This window comes from Silene latifolia, chromosome 6 (assembly GCF_048544455.1).
Source record: "Silene latifolia isolate original U9 population chromosome 6, ASM4854445v1, whole genome shotgun sequence".
Lineage (NCBI taxonomy): Eukaryota > Viridiplantae > Streptophyta > Magnoliopsida > Caryophyllales > Caryophyllaceae > Silene > Silene latifolia.
This window is the reverse complement of record NC_133531.1, coordinates 99,222,182-99,242,029: the sequence shown is the minus strand read 5'-3', so window position 1 is coordinate 99,242,029 and position 19,848 is coordinate 99,222,182.

The following is a 19,848-nucleotide window of genomic DNA, read 5'->3' as shown; positions in this document are numbered from 1 at the left end:
CATAATAAGGCTTAGTCTATGAATCATTGTCAGTATTGACAGGGTTCACCTGCTAAGGTTTGTTGATAGCAGGTTCAAGTAAATGCACAATGGGTATTTTATAAAAAAATTGCAGGGGTAAAATTTGAACCAAGGCTGGCCAGAGCATCAGCTTGGGTATTGAGGTCTCTTGGTTATTTGTTAGATATCAAATTAATAAAACTTAGCGCAAAGTTTTTTTTTAACATATTCTAAATATAAAATTATTTTCTCATCCTTTGCTGTATAAATCCCTTTTATTTGATTGGCAATTAAAAGTGAATCAGTTTTTACCTTTAAGTTTTGAACACCGAGGTCTAGACATACCTTGCGTCCTGCTATGAGGGCTTCATACTCAATCTCATTATTGGTAGCTTTGAACTCGCAACTCACAGCCTAGGCTATGGTGTCCCCTTGTGGTGATTTTAGCACTAATCCTAAACATGTGCCCCTCATATTGGATACCCCATCTGTGAACATGATCCACTCTTGGTCTGAGGTTTTATCTTCTAGTTGGTTAACTTCCTTGGTCAGGTCTAATTCTAGGTTAGGGCTGAAATCAGCCACAAAGTCTGCTAAAACCTGTGACTTGATTGCTGTCCTGGGTCCAAAGGTGATATTATAGGTGCTAAGCTGGACTGACCATTTGGCCATCCCGCCTGATAATTCAGGCTTCCACATGACAGATTTTATGGGTAGGTTTGTCTTAACTAATATAGGGTGAGACTCAAAATAAGGACGCTACTTGGTATACGATATAATTAAAGCTAAAACATATTTTTCAAGTAAACCATACCTTATATCAACATCTAGTAGACTTTTACTTACATTGTAGATAGGATGTTGCTGACCTTCCGGTACTTTTAATCAGGATTGCACTGACAGTTGTCTCAATGAGAGAGAGATAAACCGACAAGGATTCTCCTTTTCCTGGCTTCACCAGTAAAAGATGGAGACGATGATAGACACAATTTCTAATCCTGGAATAATGTTGCCTCGTATTCAGGAGTTTTTGGACTTCTTCATAGATGTTTATATTTTTTTCAGGGGCGGATTTGCGCTATTTCTGCCGCACAGAATTCACAGATATGTCAATATTGAGCCTATAGATGATAACATCTGCATATATTCCAATTGTATAAAAATGAGATCAAGCAAAGCCATTTTTTTTACAGACATACTAATTCAGGCCTGACAGAATCAGGGGAGTGAGATCCAATTAGGACATGCATGTTAGGGTACTCATACCTGATCTATTTCCATGCAGGATGGTGCTGCACATGTGCCCCTAACTGGGTACCGTAATTGCTCGGTGAGAAACTTACGTGACTTTGAAGGGTTTATGGTCTCAAAATAACAATCTTGAGCTGATGTTAGTCCAGGTTTGTCCAGCCTCTAAATAAAACCATTACTGACCAAGACTATACTGACGGTTGTCTTAGCTATAGGAATGTAAACTGATAGTGGTTCTATTTTGTCTGACTTGGCCAGTAACCGAGGAGAATAAAGATGGTCTGTTCAGGGTAGAAACCATTCTTGTCAGCTTTCGGATGTCCCTGACTGGCTTTATTGATCAGAGCTTCAGTACTGCTTTAATCCATTCAAGTCTGACTGCTACATCTCTTTTAGTCACCATGTAACTTATAAACTTACTATATGTCACATAAAGTTGCACTTGGCAGGACTGAAATATCATACAAGGATATCACAAGTAGCTTATGTGGACATGGGCCACCCACGACGCGCGCGGAAGGGCTTGGATAAGCGTGCATTTGTGGAGTCGCCACCAATTTTTATGAGAAATTGGAACCGTTCGAATACCTCGTGTCATGCCAAGACACAAAGTAGTGACATGAACACTAAGAACTCGTTACCCTTAGCATTCTGTGTCTAGAATGACTCTCGTGGATGCCAATGAACACGGATGATCACAGAGATCTGGAGTAAGGGGTGAGGGTACGTATTAGGAAGCTCTTTAATGGAACACCTAATCCGGCCCGCCTCGATAGCGGCATCTACTAATGATTACGGAATTTATTCATATTTGATATGTTATCGATGTAATGCATACAATGCAACAAACACAGATTAATCCTATCATGTGAATTAAACTATGTCGGTTAACAAATAATTTAGCACTCAATTGGGTCGAAGTTGGAAGTTAGATTCATTACATGTGAATGGCAGATGAACAAATCATACAAGGGCAATAAATAAATAAACTATAATAAATGAATTACAATGGATAATTGAATTTAGGTCACAAGTACGCTTGAAAAAAGGATTTGAAAATAAAAGAAAAGAAATAAAAGAATTTAAGGAATTGAAAGAATTGAAATATAAAAATATGTCGAATTAGTAGTGATAATAAGGATAATATTCGATTAAAACCTAATTAGAATGCCTACGTCAGAACAAGACGAGTTCAGAGGCAGAAACCACCTCAGAACAGGCGCAACATCTGCTGCGTCCCTTAAAAGAGGCACATCTGTTCATGTGACTGTTCTTGACTTGGTTTCTGACTGTGAAAGTCATACTCGTTAATTCTTATCGTTGGTTGTTTGATTGGGATAGATTATTGAGATATAACTCGAATGAAGGTGATTTAGTTAGATTATATGCATTAGGAACCGTCAAGAAATGATAAAAACATATTGAAACGAATTATTACAGGTTAGATATTATTTACGATGTCGAAAACGAGTTCATATACAAACTTGAAGTTAGAGGCGGAAAATAAATATTAAGAATTTGATGAAGAAAATAGAATTAAAACATATATCACAAACGAATTCGAGGGACTTGATATGAACGAATCGAGCCTCTTTAATCCGGGTTTGAATAAGAGGACGAAAACTCACAAATATCGAATTATAAGGGATTCGAGTCGAAGAATATTATAATTTGAAAAGGATTAATAAAACATGGTTTATATACTGAAACGAACAAAAGAAACGAAAGAAATAATAAAAATAGAAAAGTTGCAGAAGATCGAGGAAGAAGAAGAAGAGCAGGAGCACCGGCAGCCTCTGGAAGAGGCGTAGCATATGCTGCGATTCTTCAAAGAGGCGCAGTTGCTACTGCGTTTCTTCTCAACGTCAGTTCTCCGCTATTTTATAAATACGGTTTTAAAAGAATGGTTTGTAAAACGGTTTTAGGCGTACTTATGACATAAAGTCGTACATTAATTACAATAAAATAAAATACATTAAATAAAATAGAGATTTTACACCCTCAGACTTACATGTTAGCGTCGCGAGATATAACTAAATCGGTTTTTAGTGGTAACTCGACTCGATCTATGCAAATATGAAAGTGCCCTTGAAAAAGGAATTAAAAGATTGATTAATTATGGTGTAGTGGTCAAATTGGTCGGCAATGCAAACATGACTGGTACTCAGAATGATCTGAGCTTATGTGGTCGATTGATCAAGCACGTAGGCATCAAAAGCTTAGAGCAAGGTCTAGAATGCAAAAGGAGAAGAGAAGGGCGGACACTCGAGTGAAAAATATGTGAGTCAAATGCCCCAATTTTACTAATCACACGGAGGAATTATGGTAAGAATAGGATACGGAAGGAAAGATCCGGAAACAACCGACTTAGGTTGAAACACGGAAACTTGGACAAAAAGAAAGCCCTGAGAAAAGGGTGGCGCAGCAGGTGCTGCGTCTCTTGGAAGAGGCGCAACACTTACTGCGTCCTTTCTCGGGTAGGGTTCTTCTGCGCGAGAAAACGCGTTTGACAGCCTGTCATATTTTAGGCATAGCTTTCTCTACAAGACTCGGATTAAGGTGATTTTGGTGGCGTTGGAAAGATAAAAGAAATATCTAGAACTTTATGTGAAATAGGCCAGACCCAAAAAAGTAATTATCTCCTCGTAAAATGGGCCGAAATGTCGGGTTGTCATTTTAACTAAATGAAATGCACATTTTATAATGTAAACTTTAAGTTTAGCCCAAAGAAGTGACATGGGACTCAAAATGAGATATACTCATAACATTTATGACATTCCAACCTTAGGTAGACAAGCACATTGCTTTTTGACTCGGGATTTGATGGTTTTAGGAAATGAAGGGGTTTTTGACCCGGATTCCAAATGAAGTCTAATTACTGTCAAAACGACCGTATCGGTGCGTAAATGACGACCAAGGGGTAGACTCGGGTGTTTGAGCTATCACCTAAAGATAAACTTTCAGACTGTGATAAATCGTTCCGCGCACCAAACATGCGGCCCAATCATCACTGGATGGTTGGCAGAAGTTGTAGAAATAAGGTATCTACAGAGCCACCACTTTGACTTAGGCTTGGACAAGGCAAAAGTCAAAGTATAGTCATCAGGTCATTCGAAGATTACAACCTGACGACTATGGCGACGCAAGGCGGCTCGAGGGGTCTGAACCAATGACCTGTCGTCGGGAACATTTTAGAGTCTGTCGACTATCAAGGAGGGTCGTTTAAATTCCACTAGAGCACGTAAGGAAGCTCGTCAGCCATAAGAAGTAACCATACCTGAGACACCCCTGGGTAAAATGGGACTGAAGGCGTTTCAGCAAAACTTTTTGTCTGAAGAGAACTTGGTGTCTGAAGACATTAGGGGTTACCGGGGTTCTGAAGAAACTTCTTAACACTTCTGAAGGCTAACTCTTTCTAAAGGGAAGGCTGAAGAATAACTCGTTAAAGGACTAAAAGGGGACTCTTTGAAGGACTGAAAAGAACTTCTAGAATTTACTAAAAAGGGGTTATCTGAAGATTATTGAAAGGATTATCTGAGGGTTGTCTGAACGAAGAACATATGAAGGTTATTCTGAAAGTTGTCTGAAGGGAGGAAGGTTGAAAGACTATCCTTAAAGGGTTATCTAAAGGTTATCTGAAGGGTTACCTGAAAGTACAGAACTCTTCGGGAATTGTTTCTCTCGAACTCCGTGGGGAAGAATCATATGTTGAGTCAATCAATGGCGCGCCCTTGGCACCGCTGAGGAGAAAACAAAGGATCGACAATGACGCGTCCTTAGTATCGCTGAGGAAAATAAAGTTGTTCGAATCAGTTGTAATATGTGTCCTCCGACAATAATGCGATCACAACTGTTGATCATGATGATCACATGTTTAAGTCTCATTATAAAGAATACAATTGGGAAGTAATATTTTATTGTCAACTGGTCCACACATATCGGTAATGATTGGCTGACTAGAGTTTGACATTACTGTCGTGCGACGGTGGTGATCAGTTGATCCCCTAGGTCATACCTAAAGGGCAACACTCTTAATTGATCAATTAATTGATCGTATAACGTTACGAGTCAATTAAATTATTTAAAATTGACGGACGATTTTGGAAGTAATATTTACGTGTCACATTGAAATTTGATTAAATGAGATACGGTCTAAGTAATCGAATTGTTTCATTACTAAGATGAAATTATTGTTTAAGGAAACAATTGAAATTGAATGAATTATTATAAATACAAATTATTGTGATTTATAATTGGTAAAATATTTTGGTACAAGTAATTATGAATTACTAAGTCGATTTTTGTATATGACGTATTTTTAATAATACGTTGATTTTTAATATGTTAAAAATACATAACAATTTTATGTGACATGTGATATGTGACATATTGACAAATTGAGAAAAATAAAATGGATTCCATTTTACATATGTGCCGAAATGAAGAGGAGTTATAGGATTATATTGTGTTGATTATGTTAGTGGTAAACATGATCATTACCTACTAAACTAGCCATGCAAAACCTAGTTGTCATTGTGAAGACAAACTCAAGCATGCATTAGCTCCCCTCTCTTCCCTTACCCGGTTTTTCACAAGAGCAAAACCAAGGGTTTTGCCTTATAATTTATGATATACACAAGATAACATTTTTAGGGTATTCATTCATTCATCATCCATCAAAAATATTTTAGAGAGATAAAAATATTTTTCCTTCCTTCTTCTCCTTCTCCTAACCGGTTTTAGGAGACCAAAACCAAATATTTTTGGGTCAATTTTTATGCTAAATTAATATTATTCTAGTATTCATAATATTAATTTAATTAAGAGTTTGCCTTGGGTATTTTACTTTGGGAGGGATCCTACACTTGGATCCTAGTTCATCCATTGAGGAAAGCGCAAGAACAAGAGAGAAGGAGATCTCTCTTGTGGCCAAATAAACCGAAATATCAATGTAAGATAGAGATTTCTTCTTTAAATTGTTTATAGTTTGAATGCATAAGATCACCAATTAATTTTATGATTAAATTAACATAAAACATATATGAATATGTTGAGTATATAGATCTACTTTTCCTTCAATCGGCATCAAGAGCCTTGGTTGTTTGCATGCAAATCGGTTAAAAGTTTTTCCGAATTATACGATTAACATATAAAACTTGTTTAATTTGTGTTATTATGATATATCACGAAATTAATTTATGCATGTTAAAGTTTTTGGTCCTAAAATGTTTTTAGGATATTTTGGTTAGTTTATGGATTTTTATTGTTCATATTATATTATAATGGCATTAAAAATATGATTTTATGAATAAAATGTCATTTTCGGACTAAAATTAGCTAAACTTCTAATTTTCCAGTGATTTTTGGATATGTTATCACACATATTATTTTGAGATGACCTGTAAATTTTCATAATTTTTGGACTTCTTATGCTCGAAAAATGGATTTTTCATTATTAAAATTGAATTTAGATGAAAAATAGGTTAATATGAGATAAATTTCGAATCTGGTCATAGAAATTTAGTATGTTGTCACATGCAATTTTACAAGATGTATGTAAAATAATAGGCTATATTGAAGTCTTTATGCATGATTTATGATTTTTTGAAGAAAAATAGCATAAATAGTGACTTAATTAGTGAAATATTAATAAAACATACTCCATGACTAAGGAAAAACGTCACATGTTGCATTTTATTATTTTTTCAGATATAAAATTGAAAAGTTGATGAATATAATTTTTCTCATGTTTTTATGATTATTTTGTTAAAACCGATAAACTGCAACATTGTTTTTCCGGATAAATTTCGAAATTTTTAACCTAAGTTTTTGTACATTATGAGTGTGATGGTATTTTTTCCAGAATGTTCATGAGTTTAAATTTCAAATTTCAAATTTATTTGAAATTTTGTGATTTATTTGAAGTTTATAACTTTTTATTGTAATTTTAGGTCCATTAATGAACAAATTTTAGAAATATGAGTTAATTATGGTCAAATAATTAGTGAAGACTAACTTTTGAGTCCTAAGAGGTTAGGGTAATTAACTTATGCATAAATATGAATTTATGTAATTTTTGTGATTATAAAATGTTGAATCACGCAAATCCGTAAAAACCGAGTAATATACGATATTGGCTACTTAAAGGCGATTTAGCATAAAATTGGGCATGTTCATACATATTATAATGCTGCATTTTATTTATGATTGTCATAATTTTATTTTATGTAATTTTTGAATTATGTAATTTTTACTTAGTATGGCCTTAGTTTAAATTGGTATTACCCGAAATGTATGGGAATATCGATTCGGTTGTAATTTATTGTGATCTCGTATCACCGTTTTGTAATTTAATAAATTTATTTTATTTTAGTTACAAATGTATAATAGGAAATTATGTAATTTGTTATGTAATTTTATTTATTTCGGAGTTCCCAAAGACGGATTTCTTCAAGATGGCGATACATAAAGACGGTGTTGCCTCGAGATGCGTGCCACAACCGAAGTTCAAGGGACCAATGGAGTTGGTTTCCGAATATGTAATAGTTTTTCTATTTTAGGAAGGCCATACTAGGATTTATTTTTATGCTTTGCATTTTATTTATATGTCACATGCATCGCTAAATCGCCATAACTAAAACATGCATTATCATCTTCATCGAGTTTATCGACCGTGTCAATTAAAATTATCATAGTTCACCACTTTAGTTCACTTAAAACGTGATAGATAATAAATTGACATGACCTCTCGCTAAAACAATCAATTGAGACATAGCCTTACCAAAGAGTAGAAACCATGAAAAACTATTTCATGAGGGAGTGCACTCGGCCACACCGGGGTACAAACCTTGTTACGTAGGGGAAGTGGGTGATAAATGTCTATCCACCGAATTCATGTTGATGAAGGTTTCATCGGCCACACCGTGCCCAAATTAATGTGGGTTTGGATCATGGACACATTTATTCGAAATTTGGATTGAACTCAACAAAAGTTTTTCGATAAGGGTTTTATCGGCTACACCGTGCCCTTGTTGAATGTGTTTTGGGCTAAAGATAAATGTTAATGTAATATTATCGACCAAGAGTTCTAAAAGTAGAATCGATTAAAGCGTTAATCCACCGAGTTATATTGATAAGGGTTTTATCGGCCACACCGTGCCCAAGTTAATATGAGTTTGGGTCTTGGAATCATTTATCTAGTTGGGTAGAGGTCACTAGAAAAATGCATAAAACTTGTTTAAATTATAAATTTTTACGAGTATTATTATTAAAACGACATTTGTTTTACTCCTATTTTATTTTGTAGACCACTTCTTTTTCTCATAACAAATGGCTACACCAAATCCAAACGCCACGCCTCTTGCTAATTCGTCATGGCTCCGATCCTTCATAGATCGATGTAAACTTGAAAATAATGGGCCAAATTTCTCCGATTGGGATGCCCAACTCAAATTAGCCGCCCAAGGTGACGACAAGCTTCGTTACCTTACCGAGGCCTCTCCACTCGAACCTACTACTAGGTCGACCGCCGCCATTAGGGAAGCATATGAGGCTTACCATAAGGAGTCCGCCGCAATGAAAAACGTGTTGATCTTTGCAATGGAGGCGGATCTCCAAAGGAGAGCCTTTAAAATGGGCACCGCTAATGAGATTTACTCCAAGCTTGTGACAATGTTTTCACAAACTCCGCGGATCGTCCAATATAAGGCGGCCGCGGCATTCTTTGATCTCGACTTCAAAGAGGGCCAAAAGGTTAGCCCTCATGTGCTCAAACTTATGGAGCTAGTCGAGACCTTGAAGATTCAAAAGGTTGAAATCCCCAAAGAACTCATTGTAGATAGGATTCTACACTCCTTATCCAAAGTCAAAGCGTATGTTCAATTCCGGGTGAATTTTAACATGCAAGACAAGGATGTGTCTCTTGAAGAATTGCACAAGTTACTTGTGCAAGCCGAAAGGGACATGGGGTTAAATGTGAACCCACCAAAGGATGTGCTTAACATAAGCACTAAGAGCAAGGGGAAGTTCAAGAAGAATGGGAGGAAGGGTAAGAAACAAGCTCCCACTTTCACCAAAGCTAAGACTTATGAAGCTAGCACTTCAAAAATCAAGAAGGGTCCTCTTGATAAATGCCATTATTGTAATGGTGTTGGACATTGGAAAAGAAATTGTTCCAAATACCTTGGTGATATTAAGGCTGGAAAGATTACTCCAGTAGGTAAATGACTATCCTTTCTTTTATGTTTCTAATTCAACTATGGTATTGTGATACAAAGTTGTGATAATGTATCTCCCTTTTTATTGTAAATAGGGCCTCCACCAAGCAAAGACAAGGGAAAAGAAAAGCAAGCTTGAGAAACCATCAAGAAGCTAGGAATAGCTTTCATGGAGCTTCGCTTTTTATTGTCTTATTTTAATTATGTTTTGAATTTTAGAACCTTTAGTTTCCGTGTTCGACATGGAAAGGTATTTTGGATAATTGGTTGTATTTTGGATAATGGTGGCTTGGTTTGCAACCCAAGTCACCCATTTTATCATTTTATCCTTGTTCTAAAATTCGCATTTACATGCTTGCTCTTAGAAACATATAATTATTCACTTAAAGTGATCTAATAGACAACTATAATGATGGGATTCATTATACGTCCACATGCTTAAAGCTTGTGTATGATCATTTATAAAGTGATATTGAGTCTATGAACTCTCTTAAAGGAATGTCAATCACCAAGTACACTTCAAAATCTAAAACTATTAGTCAACCTATGAGATATTTCTCCTCATACTTCAAAATCATTATTTGTGTCTCATATGCTATCTTTGAATCTCTAGTGTATTTATTCTAAAGATAGAGTGGGAGAAAAATGAAGACACAACACACACCAAGATAAATTTGTGTACTTGTGTAAATGAGATCTACGCAAGGGAGAATGATTTGAATGAAGGTATATCTATTTATATAGTATACCCAATAGATGAGATCTATGGTCTCAAATAGTTCTATTTGACTAAAGAGACCAAGTGAAGTAATCATAAGAGTATGTTCTCAAGATAACTACACGAGGAGACCAAAAGAAAGTTTTGGAACATGAATGACTAATGTAAAGTCTTAATTGACTAGTTTATGATAAATTTTGACCAATAGTTTCAACTTTACTTAAGAGCCTAAATGAATCAAAGTAACATTCTAGTAATAAATTATATTTATAACTAGAGGTTGCAAGGATTGATATACCGATATCCTCAATTGCTAAAAGTTAAGTATTAACCACGCAAAGGTCATTACTTAACCACATTATGAAAATGAATTGGTTAAACCTCCTTCTGAAAGGGATATTTTGAAGGACGTGTATTAGATATTACTTATATTTGATAAATGACATTGCCACACATCATTATGACATGAATGTGTTAGAGATTAAAAATCTCTTTCCATAAGGTTAAAAATGAGACCACTTCAAAATAGGTATTTTGAAAGGATATGATGGGAACATATATGGTTTTATCTCAAACAAAAGCAATATACTGTCTCAATTAAGTAGTCAATTGCGAATCAAGTGGGAGTTAGAAATTATCATGTGAAGACATGGAATTTAGTGGGAGTAATCATCTTATATAAGTTTATAACTCATCACTCATTGAAGAATGACGAGCTAATACCTTCCTTCACAGAGGAAGATTTGAGTTTTCAATTCTGGATGAAAATGGACCATGATGAATCCAACTACATCATGAGATGTTGGATAAGTATTGTAAGATACACATCGAATCAACGAGATACGAAGGTTATTCATTTAAATGAAAATGGAATTGCCATTAGCAGTCATGGTCGTTCCTTGAACCTAAATATAGTTGATGACATGATTAAAAGTTACTAATGTTTCCACCATTAGAATAATCATGCACATGTCCAATTATGAATCATATGCATAAGAGCATGAGAATCATTGGTAAGCCATAGTAGAAACGTTATGAATTCTCGAGAAGAATTCGATGAGCGATTTCGGTGTTTGACAGAATACTCTGTTATGTGTCAAAAGGTTGCACATATTATAGAAAATCCGAACACACGTAAAGATTTATGAAAATCCTAAACTTTTCAAGCCAAAAGGAGAAATAGGAAGTTTGGAAAGATACTTAGTTGAATAAGAAGTTGCTCAAAACTAATCTTTCCTAAATATGCTAGGACTTATGAGAAGTTCTAGGCTAATCATCTTGACAAATTGTTGCAAGACTCTACAAAACATATACCTAGTGCATTGTGTGTGGATGGAGTACTTGATCAGTACAAGTTATATCATTCACCACAAATTCGTTCGTTATGTGATAATCGATAAGGAAGTTCTTTCAAGATAAAGAACCGAAACCAAGGTTGGGAACCTTGATGTGCACTTGGTAAGGTTCATGCTATGAGTGATAACATGAATATAAAGGATAATATGATTAAGAAGTTTGAACACATGGACACGTAACATGTTAAACTTCTATTGCAATCAACAAGTGTTTACACACTTATGATATGCATCACAAGGTTGTAATATGATATTGACTACCCGAGTGTGATGTCGACATTTGTCGTTTGAGTTATTATTAACTCACCTTATACTTTGTTACATCCAACGGGTTGTAGAGACAATTGAACCCCGTTTAAGTGAACACGGATTAGCATTGTATTTGCCCATAGTTACTTACATGAGGTGACGTCTCAAAGTGACTAGAATGTGATGCGATTGATGGCAAGTTTAAGTGCCATAAAGTCATATGAGAATGACTAGTCGATCACATAGGCGGACTGTTAGGAACATTTTGTCGGGCCTTATAACCGCTTATAGAGTTCTGGCAAATTTATATAGCCTGGTCGTGGCGAGAGCTGCTATAGTATTCAAATGAGTCGATTCTTTTGACTAAAGACTATTCGCCTAAGATGGCACAGTTTCAGATTAACTTTGATTTGTGTTACTACGACCTTCGTAAATGGGGTCAAATGGGCATATTTTGGGTTATGATGGCTGGGCTAGTCGAAGGGAATAAGTGCGATAGGAATTGTCCACCCCTAGTCGGGGTTATAACAATATCTCAGGGCCACTCGAGGAGTAATGAACTGGAAATGCGTGGCCACGCTCGGAATGTATCCATGGTGGATAAATCCGGCCAATCAGTTATTCTCCAGATCGAGGAAACCACTCTCGATATGATCACTTGCAAGTACGACCTGAAAGACACCTTACATTGAGTGGGAGATAGTAATAGGACAAGTGGGAGATTGTTGGAATATGTGTCCTCCGACAATAATGCGATCACAACTGTTGATCATGATGATCACATGTTTAAGTCTCATTATAAAGAATATAATTGGGAAGTAATATTTTCATTGTCAATGGTCCACACATATCGGTAATGATTGGTGACTAGAGTTTGACATTATGTCGTGTGCGACGGTGGTGATCAGTTGATCCCCTAGGTCATACCTAAAGGGCAACACTCTTAATTGATCAATTAATTGATCGTATAACGTTACGAGTCAATTAAATTATTTAAAATTGACGGACGATTTTGGAAGTATACGTGTCACATTGAAATTTGATTAAATGAGATACGGTCTAAGTAATCGAATTGTTTCATTACCCAGATGAAATTATTGTTTAAGGAAACAATTGAAATTGAATGAATTATTATAAATACAAATTATTGTGATTTATAATTGGTAAAATATTTTGGTACAAGTAATTATGAATTACTAAGTCGATTTTTGTATATGACGTATTTTTAATAATACGTTGATTTTTAATATGTTAAAAATACATAACAATTTTATGTGACATGTCACATGTGACATATTGACAAATTGACAAAAATAAAATGGATTCCATTTTACATATGTGCCGAAATGAAGAGGAGTTATAGGATTATATTGTGTTGATTATGTTAGTGGTAAACATGATCATTACCTACTAAACTAGCCATGCAAAACCTAGTTGTCATTGTGAAGACAAACTCAAGCATGCATTGGCTCGCCTCTCTTCCCTTACCCGGTTTTTCACAAGAGCAAAACCAAGGGTTTTGCCTTATAATTTATGATATACACAAGATAACATTTTTAGGGTATTCATTCATTCATCATCCATCAAAAATATTTTAGAGAGATAAAAATATTTTTCCTTCCTTCTTCTCCTTCTCCTAACCGGTTTTAGGAGACCAAAACCAAATATTTTTGGGTCAATTTTTATGCTAAATTAATATTATTCTAGTATTCATAATATTAATTTAATTAAGAGTTTGCCTTGGGTATTTTACTTTGGGAGGGATCCTACACTTGGATCCTAGTTCATCCATTGAGGAAAGCACAAGAACAAGAGAGAAGGAGATCTCTCTTGTGCCCAAATAAACCGAAATACCAATGTAAGATAGAGATTTCTTCTTTAAATTGTTTATAGTTTGCATGCATAAGATCACCAATAGATTTTATGATTAAATTAACATAAAACATATATGAATATGTTGACTATATAGATCTACTTTTCCTTCAGAATCAACAACGGCCCGTCCTTAGCCCCGCTGAAGAAAATAAATCGACAACGACGCGTCCTTAGCATTGCTGAAGAGAAAGAATCGACAACGACGTATCTTTATCATCGCTGAAGAGAATAAATCGACAACGACGCGTCCTTAGCATCACTGAAGAGAATATCCGCTTGGGTCATTGCAAGCAAAATTCGGATAAAGAGGAGAAGCCCATGAACTGTATTGAATGATAGTGAACTCTCGCTGGGAAACCAAAATGTCGTGGCTCTCTGTAGTCTGTTGAAGAAAATGCCGACCCGGACGAAGAGAACGCAAAAACGGAGCCATATGTTGCTTGAGTATCACTGCGAATACTGCTAGGGAATATCTTGACTTCGGCGAAGCCCCCAGTTGGAGCGAGCTATCCTTCTTATACTTACCTTCATGGTTAGTAGCCACACAGGAACGCAATCTAATAGGCAAACAGCAGAAAACACATATGCATGTAAGCAATCAACACTTGGACCTTAAATGAGGAAGCACATGGATTTTGCAAAATTTTTTTCTTTATAAAAAATTTTAAATAAAAGTGGAACTTGCTGCTTGTCATGCGTAGGGGTGTTAACGAGCCGAGCCGAGCCCGAGCTTGCTCTTGATCGGCTTGTGCTCGTAAAGTAAAACTCGAGCTCGAGCCGATCTCGAGTTTACCCGAGCTTGAAAAAATTGTGCTCGTTATCAAGCTTGCGAACTTTAACGCGAGCTCGAGCCAATCTCGAGCTCAACTCGAGCCTATATATAATTGTTGAATTTTCGTTTTTTCTCTCTCGATATTTTCAATAATAAGGCTCGAAAGTTTTATATATAAATATTGGAAATTAAATCAATGAGACATATTTTATACGTGTGAATGTGTGATACAAATATATAACCATGACAAAATATTTTTATAAAATATGAGTAATATCTTATCTAATTACACAAGTTCGAGCCGCTCACGAGCTTTTCGAGCCGAGCCAACGTTAGCTTGGCTTGACTCGTTAAGCTCTCGAGCCATGCCCGAGCCCGAGCCGAGCTCACACGATCCGAGCTTTGACCGAGCTTTGATCGAGCCGAGCTCGAGTTGCTCGCGAGCTGTCTCGTCTCATTAACACCCCTAGTAATGCGTTATGCATATTCAAATGGGCTATAGATACATGACTGGTGCGGACACAGACCTTATAAGCGAAATGTAAACTTAGGTTTGACTGGCGCGAAAAAGGGATGACTCCGATATGACGCAGGGATAACTTTGCCTAAGTATGGGCAACCCCAAGCCAAAGATGGGTGATAACGCGTATCAGTTCCAAAGGTAAAAGATCTGCGAGAATGATGGGGACATATAAAGGCAAGGCATGAGCCATGAATCAGCTGTCTACTTGGACATCTTTCACCACCGTTTGCTGTAAAAGAGACTCCTCCCTGAGGCACGATAACTTCGAGAATCGATCTAAGACCTTTGTCATCGTCCGGACCAATCACTAGCTTGACTCAAATAAGACTCGAGAGTAAAAGGGAGGAATAAAGGAAGGGTAACGCCTCGAAAGAGAAGCCCCCATGATAATAAGATGACTTTAGACTTTGGTAAAAAGGAGACTGGGTGACAAGAAGCAGCCTCCAGTAAAGAGGTATAACTAGAAATTATGGTTGGAAGGTTGAAATTGAGGTTGAAATGTTGATGGTTGAGATGGTTTGTAATTGCGGTTGAAAGTTGAAAGTGGGGATGGTTGTGTCCTTGAGGACTTCCTACGTATTCACGTGAAGTTAAATCAAACCAGATCGTAGATCTGAGGTTTGGTTAATTTTATTTGGGTGTTGTGATTGTATCCTTCTTGTGTAAGAAAGGACTGCCTACGTATCCACCTGAAGAGCTGAAATCAAACCATGCTCGTAGTTCAGGTATGCCTAAGCTATGTTGTCAGGGCCTTAAAGTGCATGGGTCAGGAGAGTATATTCCTTTGGTGACTCGAAGAATCGATTTGAGATAACTCCCTCTAATCATAGACCAAAGAAGTATAACTAATTTTGTAAAAAATTCCTTGTCGTATGAGCGCACGTGAAAGTGGACCCTAAGGATGATATGGGTTCGTCCCGTCCTAGATAGAAAAGTATCTGAAGACTCCATGTCTGGGTCAAGGTGAAACTGGATTAGATATTTGGAATGTGGAGCTTGGAAATAAGAGGCTTTGATGAGCAAATCTCTGGAGCTTTGATTTTCTAGAGTTGAGGCTTGATGGGATTATGGCTTGTGATGTGGCTTGGAAATGGAGTCTCTTGGCTTGAAGTAGCCAGAGCACCTAAAGGTAGGTTAATTGATGCGGGATCAAGTTTCCATGTCTTGGCCCTAAAGAATGGGTATACTTGACGAGCTTGAGAGGATTCTTAAACTTCCTAACTATCTCCCTGTAACGGTCTCGAGAAGGACTTAGGGTGTGTGATGTGTGAAAGGCTTAGTAAGGGTGCTAGATGACCATCTTCATTGATGTCTATATTCTATATAGACTTCAGCAGTATTCCGTTCAGCATTTGATTTCAGGCTCGTTCTTGATTCAGACTCAGATTCTTGGTCTAGAATATATCTCGGCTTTTTGCTAAAATTCTTGATTCAGGTTTTTGAAGATAACTTTGACTTTGGATATTGACATTGATTTGCTTGATTGAGCCTTCTCTTTTGACTCTTTTGTCTTGGATTACAGGCATAACCGCGGCTTTGGATATTGATCTTGATTGAGCCTTGTTCTTTGATCATGTTCGTATCGTCTTGGATTTTCTTGCTACCATGGATTTGGGTTAGACTAACACCTTTGGTATGAAATGGGTTGGTCTTTAGTAAACAGGGGTTGTTTATTGTGGGGAATGGGCTTGCCTTCCGTCATAGATTGTTAACAAGGGAGATGGTTTGGATTCGTCCTAGAATCTCTTGAGACAGGCTCGTACTAAACTGGGGTCTAGTGAGGTTTCTGTTGCCACACATGGAATAGGTAAGGAAAATGGACACGGAGCTTCGGGTCCTCTACAACTTGGAATGGAACATCATTTAAGTGTACTCACATCGACATGCCATGCGTTGTTCGTTTTAAAATGTCTCAAATCAATTCTTGTTGTCACAGGAAAAAGGGCAAAGGAGGAAATAGGATAAAATATATGGATTAAAAAGTGTACTTTTATTGAAATGAATAATAAATGTATTGACTCGAGAATATATGTGACTCATGGGACAGCCCCCAGGTTGTCACTAGGAACGAAAATGGACATAAAGAAAGATACTAGAACAATTATGGGATAGAAAGCCTAGGACTGGGACTGGGACTCTGACTCGATCTTATATCCAGACTCGTAATCATCGACCCATGCTTGAACATTTTCTTTTCCAGCAACTGGCTTTGGCATCTGACTTTGAGCATTCACCCATTTGAGCACCTCATCCTCATCATTAGGAAAACTGGAAGGATGACAATCCAGAAGAGTTTCTTGATAAGTGGTATATCCATGAGGATTGCCTAAGTTGCCTTGTCGGCTAAAGGTTGAGAGGGACAACTTCCCGCTTTCAATCATATCCGGAAGGACATGTTTTAATTTGAAACATTTCTTTGTATCATGCCTTTCGCCTCTACGGTACTTGCAGTAGCCATTCTCATCACAGAACCTGGACTTTTTTCCGTATTTGGTGTAGGACCGATAGGCTTCAACATTCGTCGCTCCACGAGTCTCTGAAGGGCATCGAGGTATGTGTAGATACCCAGTATCTGCACCTTCCAAAAACCACCCGATGATGATCGGACTGTAACGTGTTTTTGATATGCGTGCGTGGATTGGCTATACATGAGACGTTTTAATGCACTACTCGAATATGAAAAATGATTTCAAAAATGGTTTTCTAATTTCATTTGCATTAAAATAACACTATTTAGAGTTAAAACCGTCTTTAGACCCAAAATCGACTCAGAAACCCGCAACTCGAGTCAACCTGAGTCAACCCGTGTCAACCCAAATCTCGAATGTCAAAAATAATGCCATGAGTGTCTTTATCATGTCATTTCCTTCAAAACAACACTATTTAGAGTTAAAACCGTCTTCGAACCCAAAACCGACTCAAAAACCAGCAACTCGAGTCAACCTGAGTCAACCCGAGTCAACCCAAATCTCTAATGTCAAAAATAATGCCATGAATGTTTTCATCATGTCATTTCCATTAAAATGACTCTAATTAGAGTCAAAACCGACACCGAGCCAAAAACCGAATCCAAATTTAAATCCCCACTCACACGGGTCAAACCCGAGTCAAGCACACAAAACACCTACCTCAAGTAACACCAAAATCATCTTATTAGATGCCCATATTGTTACACGACATCCTATATGAATACCACATATCAAACCAACCAAACAATAGATGGAGAATTGGCCACGTCCAAATTGAAAAGGACAGGGCACCCCATTGCATAGCAGGCTTGCTCGCGCCTCAATGGGGTGTCTGCATAGCCTCCAAGCAAACTCAACCGACCTACCACCCCACATTTCTCTATAAATACCCACCATCACACACCATAATATTCACGCGAGAGTCCGCCCCCTCACATCTCCCTTAATCTTCTATACTCGACTTCCTAAGTCAACAAATCGACACGTGTTTACGACCTACCGATCGTAAACACAAGCCTTACACATATTATTTGGTACCGTCGCCGTGCATTCGACCGACCCATTTGACCAACTCAATTCATCAATCAACATGTTTTAATTAACATATTTTCAACATATTTTCAAAACTAAATCCTTTTTTAAGGCACCTTTTTAAACTTCTTTAATCGCGATTAGTCACAACGAGAAAACCGTCTCTAAAGTCGTCTACTTCGCAAACATCAAAACACGTAAGTTTGAGGGTGTAAACAACTCATTTATTTCATGTCTTTACTGTTTTCATGAGTTTACAAGCATGAACAATGCATAACACGATTCAAATATAGGTTAGACGAGCCAAAACTGAGTTTTGGCCTGAGACAGAAGCCCCTTGCTATGCAGGGAGGCTCGCGCCTCAATGGGGTGTCCAGGTCAGATTCAACCGTGTTTGTTCTCGTCTTTCCTCTTTATTTCATTTCTTATTTGTAATCGGTTTTTACCATTTTAAATGTTTCAAATCATTTTTATGACAAACTTTTTAACCATAAATCATAATCACCCTTGGTTCCTTATACCATGACGGTTTAATCCGTGACCCGGTGATATTAATTGGTTAATTACATTTTAAAAGAAATCCTTTTTCTTTTATTTACCATTTTAATTCATTTTTATGATAAACTTATTTTGGCCATTACAAAAATAATCCTTGGTGCTTTATACCATGACGGTTTATTCCGTGACTCGATGATATTATTTGGTTAATTACAAATTAAAGGGTATTTTAAACAACTTTTATTTTATTTACCATTTTTCTCATTTATTTACATTTGCAAACATATTAGTCATAATTCATAATCATCCTTGGTTCTTTATACCATGTCGGTTTAATCCGAGTACGATGACAAACTTGACTAATTACAAATAATCGAACTTAACATAATTAGTTCAAATCAAACATTTTACATTTTTATTTGTAAATCATGCTTTTCAAACATGTAAATCCGACAACGAATATTACCAATATAATAGTAATTATTCCGAGTCATGCGAATCATACTTGCAAATCATTAATCACAAAAAGCGGTTTTAAACAACCTTTTTAACAACCAAGAGGCATCTCTTGGTCGCCCCATGGCTCGCGCCCCAAGAGGCCCTCTGCTTTCATATTTCAAAACCTGGGCAGAGCCCCTTACCTCGCCAATAGGCTCGCGCCTTAACAGGGCTGCCTGGCACTGTTCTGCCTCATTTTTAGCACTTGTCTAGGACGATTCCGATTACGGTTAATCCGAATACATGACGGATCATATTGATAAGCTTACGTTTTTACACTTTATCATTTGACACCCTTTTTCAATAAATGGATCGTGTTAAGCATCATAACCCGAATTTGGTAAATGGATGTTTAATTTCCGTTCTCACATGCAAATCAATCTAAATTCAACT